The sequence below is a fragment of the Salvelinus alpinus genome, chromosome 19 (assembly GCF_045679555.1).
Source record: "Salvelinus alpinus chromosome 19, SLU_Salpinus.1, whole genome shotgun sequence".
NCBI lineage: Eukaryota > Metazoa > Chordata > Actinopteri > Salmoniformes > Salmonidae > Salvelinus > Salvelinus alpinus.
Genome location: NC_092104.1, coordinates 9,748,318 through 9,755,866, shown reverse-complemented (window position 1 = coordinate 9,755,866; position 7,549 = coordinate 9,748,318).

The following is a 7,549-nucleotide window of genomic DNA, read 5'->3' as shown; positions in this document are numbered from 1 at the left end:
CACATTTACAGAAGTATTCAGACCATTTACTCAGTACTGTGTTGATGCACCTTTGGCAGCGATTACAGCCTTGAGTCTTCTTGGGTATGACGCTACAAGTTTGGCACACCTGTATTTGGGGAGTTTCTCCCATTATACTCTGCAGATCCTCTCAAGCTCTGTCAGGTTGGAGGGGAGCGTCGCTGCGCAGCTATTTTAAGGTCTCTCCAGAGATGTTCGATCGGTTTCAAGTCCGGACTCTGGTTGGGCCACTCAAGGACATTCAGAGACTTGTCCCGGAGCCACTCCTGCGTTGTCTTGGCTGTGTGCTTAGGGTCGCTGTCCTGCTGGAAGATGAACCTTCGCCCCAGTCTGAGGTCCTGAGCGCTCTGGAGCATGTTGTTATCAAGGATCTCTCTGTACTTTGCTCCGTTCATCTTTCCCTCAATCCTGACTAGTCTCCCAGTCCCTGCCGCTGAAAAACATCCCCACAGCATGATGCTGCCACCACCATGCTTCACCGTAGGGATGGTGCCAGGTTTCCTCCAGACATGAAGCTTGGCATTCAAGCCAAAGAGTTGGTTTCATCAGACCAGAGAATCTTGTTTCTCATGGTCTGAGAGTCCTTTAGGTGCCTTTTGGCAAACTCCAAGCGGGCTGTCATGTGCCTTTTACTGAGGAGTGGCTTCCGTCTGGCCACTCTACCATAAAGGTCTGATTGGTGGAGTGCTGAAGAGATGGTTATCCTTCTGGAAGGTTCTCCCATCTCCACAGAGGGACTCTAGAGCTCTGTCAGAGTGACCATTGGGTTCTTGGTCACCTCCCTGACCAAGGCCCTTCTCCCCCGATTGCTCAGTTTGGCCGGGCGGCCAGCTCTAGGAAGAGTCTTGGTGGTTCCAAACTTCTTCCATTTAAGAATGATGGAGGCCACTGTGTTCTTGAGGACCTTCAATGCTGCAGAAATGTTTTGGTACCCTTCCCCAGATCTGTGCCTCGACACAATCCTGTCTCGGAGCTCTACGGACAATTCCTTTGACCTCATGGCTTGGATTTTGCTCTGACATGCACTGTCAACTGTGGGACCTTACATAGACAGGTGTGTGCTTTTCCAAATCATGTCTAATCAATTGAATTTACCACAAGTGGACTCCAATCAAGTTGTAGAAACATCAATTTCGAGTCTCATAGCAAAGGGTCTGAATACGTACAGTGGGGAGAACAAGTATTTGATACACTGACAATTTTGCAGGTTTTCCTACTTACAAAGCATGTAGAGGTCTGTAATTTTTATCATACGTACACTTCAACTGTGAGAGAAGGAATCTAAAACAAAAATCCAGAAAATCACATTGTATGATTTTTTATTAATTAATTTGCATTTTATTGCATGACATAAGTATTTGATACATCAGAAAAGCAGAACTGAATATTTGGTACAGAAACCTTAGTTTGCAATTACAGAGATCATACGTTTCCTGTAGTTCTTGACCAGGTTTGCACACACTGCAGCAGGGATTTTGGCCCACTCCTCCATACAGACCTTCTCCAGATCCTTCAGGTTTCGGGGCTGTCGCTGGGCAATACGGACTTTCGGCTCCCTCCAAAGATTTTCTATTGGGTTCAGGTCTGGAGACTGGCTAGGCCACTCCAGGACCTTGAGATGCTTCTTACGGAGCCACTCCTTAGTTGCCCTGGCTGTGTGTTTCGGGTCGTTGTCATGCTGGAAGACCCAGCCACGACCCATCTTCAATGCTCTTACTGAGGGAAGGAGGTTGTTGGTCAAGATCTCGCGATACATGGCCCCATCCATCCTCCCTTCAATACGGTGCAGTCGTCCTGTCCCCTTTGCAGAAAAGCATCCCCAAAGAATGATGTTTCCACCTCCATGCTTCACGGTTGGGATGGTGTTCTTGGGGTTGTACTCATCCTTCTATTCCTCCAAACACGGCGAGTGGAGTTTAGAGCAAAAAGCTCTATTTTTGTCTCATCAGACCACATGACCTTCTCCCATTCCTCCTCTGGATCATCCAGATGGTCATTGGCAAACTTCAGACGGGCCTGGACATGCGCTGGCTTGAGCAGGGGGACCTTGCGTGCGCTGCAGGATTTTAATCCATGACGGCGTAGTGTGTTACTAATGGTTTTCTTTGAGACTGTGGTCCCAGCTCTCTTCAGGTCATTGACCAGGTCCTGCCGTGTAGTTCTGGGCTGATCCCTCACATTCCTCATGATCATTGATGCCCCACGAGGTGAGATCTTGCATGGAGCCCCAGACCGAGGGTGATTGACCGTCATCTTGAACTTCTTCCATTTTCTAATAATTGTGCCAACAGTTGTTGCCTTCTCACCAAGCTGCTTGGCTATTGTCCTGTAGCCCATCCCAGCCTTGTACAGGTCTACAATTTATCCCTGATGTCCTTACACAGCTCTCTGGTCTTGGCCATTGTGGAGAGGTTGGAGTCTGTTTGATTGAGTGTGTGGACAGGTGTCTTTTATACAGGTAACGAGTTCAAACAGGTGCAGTTAATACAGGTAATGAGTGGAGAACAGGAGGGCTTCTTAAAGAAAAACTAACAGGTCTGTGAGAGCCGGAATTCTTACTGGTTGGTAGGTGATCAAATACTTATGTCATGCAATAAAATGCAAATTAATTACTTAAAAATCATACAATGTGATTTTCTGGATTTTTGTTTTAGATTCCGTCTCTCACAGTTGAAGTGTACCTATGATAAAAATGACAGACCTCTACATGCTTTGTAAGTAGGAAAACCTGCAAAATCGGCAGTGTATCAAATACTTGTTCTCCCCACTGTATGTATATAAGGTATTACAGTTTTTAATTGTTTATTAATTTGATAAAATGTCTAAAAACCTGTTTTCGCTTTGTCATTAAGGGGTATTGTGTGTAGATTGATGACGAAATGGTTTTATTTTTAGAATAAGGCTGTAACGTAACAAAATGTGTAAAAATGAAGGGGTCTGAATACTTTCTCTATTAATATTATTAATATTCATTCCATCCTCTTGGTCACATATATATTATTAATATTCATTCCATCCTCTTGGTCACATATATATTATATATATATATATTATTAATATTCATTCCATCCTCTTGGTCACATATATATTATATATATTCATTCCATCCTCTTGGTCACATATATATTATATATATATATATATATTATTCATATTCATTCCATCCTCTTGGTCACATATATATTTATTAATAATCATTCCATCCTCTTGGTCATATGTACATTATTTGAATTGAGCATTGAGAACCAGCAGTGACATTTTTTTCCTTAAAGGCCCAATGCAGCCATTTTTTAATCTCAATATCAAATCATTTCTGGGTAACAATTAAGTACCTTACTGTGATTGTGTTCAATTAAAATGGTCAAAAATAAACAAAAATAGCTTCTTAGCAAAGAGCAATTTCCCAAACAAGAATGTTGATAGGAGTCAGGCCCGGTTAAAATTGTAGCCTCAGTTTTAGTTTTATCTCCCAATATAAAAATTGCAAAAAAAAGTTTAAATGATTGAGTTATTGAGTGAGAGGTTGGCAAAAAAATATATATGTTTCTCTGCTGCGCTGTGTCAGCACAATGGACCGGGTGAGCCACCGTGTGTGTAGGGGGGCTATGGAAAGCCACTGGGCGGTTAGGTATGACTCCTTTGGGACTCCATAAAAAGGTCATCTGTCATCTCTGTGGTAGGCTAAGTAATAACATGATACACCTCCACCTGTAATATTTGATTTTGATTTATAAGGGCGGGGTCAAGTTTACCGTTGAAGCTGCTTCACAATTTTTATTTAAAAAAATGTAACCTTCATTTAACTAGGCAAGTCAGTTAAGAGCAAGTTTGTATTTACAATGACAACCTACTCCGGCCAAACCTCGACGACACTGGGGCAATTGTGCACCGCCCTATGGGATTCCCAATCACAGCCGGCTGTGATACAGATACTATTAGCTAGCTAGCTGTAAAAGGTTTGTTATTAGCCTTAGCCTATTGAGCTAGCTTGAACCAGCCATGTCCAATCAATTTAAATTACTACAGGTGGACACCATATCAAGTTGTAGAAACATCTCAAGGATGATCAATGAAACAGGATGCATCTGAGCTCAATTTCGAGTCTCATAGCAAAGAGTCTGAATACGTATGTAAATAAAGTATTACAGTTTAATTGTTTATTCATTTGTTAAAAAGTCTTTAAACCGTTTTTTGCTTTGTCATTATGGAGTATTGTGTGTAGATTGATGACAAAATGGTTTTATTTTTAGAATAAGGCTGTAACGTGTGTTACCGCCTTATTCTAAAAAATGTGTAAAAAGTCAAGGGGTCTGAATACTTTCTGAATGCACTGTATACAGAATAGGGTGCCATTTGGGATGCACACAGCGATGGAAGAAGAAGAGGAAGAGGAAGAAGAGGAAGGGGAAGAGGAAGAAGAGGAGGAGGAGGAGGAGGAGAGAAAAGCAGAATGGAGGGTAGGGGAGTAGGGGAGTAGAGGAGAGGTTGGTAATGAATATTTTATCTGTTCCTTTCCATGTCCCCAGTCCTGAGTGAATATTGATGATGGGGTCCAGGGCTGGAGGCTATGCTTTCAACCACATTGGTACGTTAACAGCTCTCTACCAAGTGCTGGTACATTAACACCACCAGGTCCCGAGGTTCACGGCCGGTCCTGGCTCTAGCTTCAGTATACAGTAGTATATGATACATACAGCCTTACCTATGAATTGCCCTGAGACCAGGTTGCGCACTCACACAGTGACCGTGTGGTTGAGTGTGTGATTACAGCTGGCGCCCATCGTACTATACTGGGTTTTATTTGTGTACCTAACCTCTATGCCATACAAAACCAAGAGACAGAGGGACACTCTGAGTGGCTTGTTATAGACTACTACAAAACACACTTATCATGCAGCACTTTACAGTGGAGGGGAGGCTAGGTCGCACAGGGTGGGAGGACAGGATGCTTGTCACAAATAGTACGTGTAGTAAAACTCTTCTTTATGGGGAAAGGTTAGAAAGAGTCGCTTGTCTTACATATTATAAGTACAGTACTCCTCTCATTTATAGGGAAGGTGGGAGGTCACACAGAGTGGGAAAAGGTCTCATATGTGTTAAAAGTCTCATATGATTGAGTACAATACAACTGTCACTAGAGGGGAGGTAAGATTGGAGAGTTAGGGAAGACAGGATCTCTTGTCTTGTACAGTACAACAGCTTATGGGAAAGGGGTAAGGTTGGACAGAGTGGAAGGACAGGGTCGCGTTGTCTTATAAGTACAGTATAACTGTAATTTATGGGGAAAGGCCCAGGGTACACCACGTTGGGAAATAGCATATTAATAGGGGTCAGAAGTGGAAGAGTATTTTCTTGTTTCTGCCTTCCATTGTCACTATGGATGTACACATCACCAAGAACCCTGTGTCACCTTTTCCTATTGGACACCTGTCTTCCTGTTTCCCACATCACTTGGGGAACACTTCAGCACTGTGACACCTCTTCCTACAGAACAGCTGCAGACACGCAGGGCTGAGCTTCACAGGAGAGCAGAGAGAGAGAGAGAGAGAGAGAGAGAGAGAGAGAGAGAGAGAGAGAGAGAGAGAGAGAGAGAGAGAGAGAGAGAGAGAGAGAGAGAGAGAGAGAGAGAGAGAGAGAGAGAGAGATATTTGGAGTCAGTTCCCGTGGGAGGGGGACCAGTGAAAGCCAGGTCATGGAGAATCATGGCTCATTCTTTTTAAACGTGGCTAAATTATTCACTGGCTGTTGGTGGAGAGGTGTTTTAGAGGAGCACTGGGAGGCTTAAACCAAGGCCACCAACAGAGGTAACTCTGCAAACACACACAGAGATACACACAGAGATACACACAGAGAGACACACAGAGACTGCACAGAGACACACAGAGAGACTGCACAGAGAGACACACAGAGATACACACAGAGAGACTGCACAGAGAGACTGCACACAGAGACTGAACAGAGAGACTGCACAGAGATACACACAGAGATACACACAGAGATACACACAGAGATACACACAGAGATACACACAGAGATACACACAGAGATACACACAGAGAGACACACAGAGAGACACACAGAGAGACAGCACAGAGAGACAGCACAGAGATACATACAGAGATACACACACACACAGTTCATTCACTCTGAAAGCTGTTTTGCTACTTGTTCACTGTTGTAGCGGTGAATCATATTTAGATGTTATAAACCATATGAAACAAACATAGTAATTCCAGAACACTTCAGTGATTAATGCAGAAACAAATGAAAAACTGAGCAACAGTTATTAGATGTTTGAGGCTCCAAGAAAAAGCTACAACTATAACTGTGCCTGTTTGGGTGCTAATTATTTTATTGACATCCAGACAGCGAGCTTAGCGAAGTTAGTTAGTGGTACTGTAGTTAGTTAGTGGTACTGTAGTTAGTTAGTGTTACTGTAGTTAGTTAGTGGTGCTGTAGTTAGTGGTACTGTAGTTAGTGGTACTGTAGTTAGTTAGTGGTACTGTAGTTAGTTAGTGTTACTGTAGTTAGTTAGTGGTGCTGTAGTTAGTGGTACTGTAGTTAGTGTTACTGTAGTTCGTTTTACTGTAGTTGGTTAGTGTTACTGTAGTTAGTTAGTGGTACTGTAGTTAGTGTTACTGTAGTTAGTTAGTGTTCCTGTAGTTAGTTAGTGGTGCTGTAGTTAGTGGTACTGTAGTTAGTGGTGCTGTAGTTAGTGGTGCTGTAGTTAGTGTTACTGTAGTTAGTGGTACTATAGTTAGTGTTACTGTAGTTAGTGTTACTGTAGTTGGTTAGTGGTACTGTAGTTAGTTAGTGGTACTGGAGTTAGTTAGTGTTACTATAGTTAGTTAGTGGTACTGTAGTTAGTTAGTGTTACTGTAGTTGGTTAGTGGTACTGTAGTTAGTGTTACTGTAGTTAGTTAGTGGTACTATAGTTGGTTAGTGGTACTGTAGTTAGTTAGTGGTACTGTAGTTAGTTAGTGGTACTATAGTTGGTTAGTGGTACTGTAGTTAGTTAGTGGTACTGTAGTTAGTTAGTGGTACTGTAGTTGGTGTTACTGTAGTAGGTTAGTGGTACTGTAGTTAGTTTGTGGTACTGTAGTTAGTTAGTGGTACTGTAGTTAGTTAGTGGTACTGTAGTTAGTTAGTGGTACTGTAGTTGGTGTTACTGTAGTAGGTTAGTGGTACTGTAGTTAGTTTGTGGTACTGTAGTCAGTTAGTGGTACTGTAGTTAGTGTTACTGTAGTTGGTTAGTGGTACTGTAGTTAGTGGTACTGTAGTTGGTTAGTGGTACTGTAGTTAGTTAGTGGTACTGTAGTTAGTTAGTGGTACTGTAGTTAGTTAGTGGTACTGTAGTTAGTTAGTGGTACTGTAGTTGGTTAGTGGTACTGTAGTTAGTTAGTGGTACTGTAGTTAGTTAGTGGTACTGTAGTTAGTTAGTGGTACTGTAGTTGGTTAGTGGTACTGTAGTTGGTTAGTGGTACTGTAGTTAGTTTGTGGTACTGTAGTTAGTTAGTGGTACTGTAGT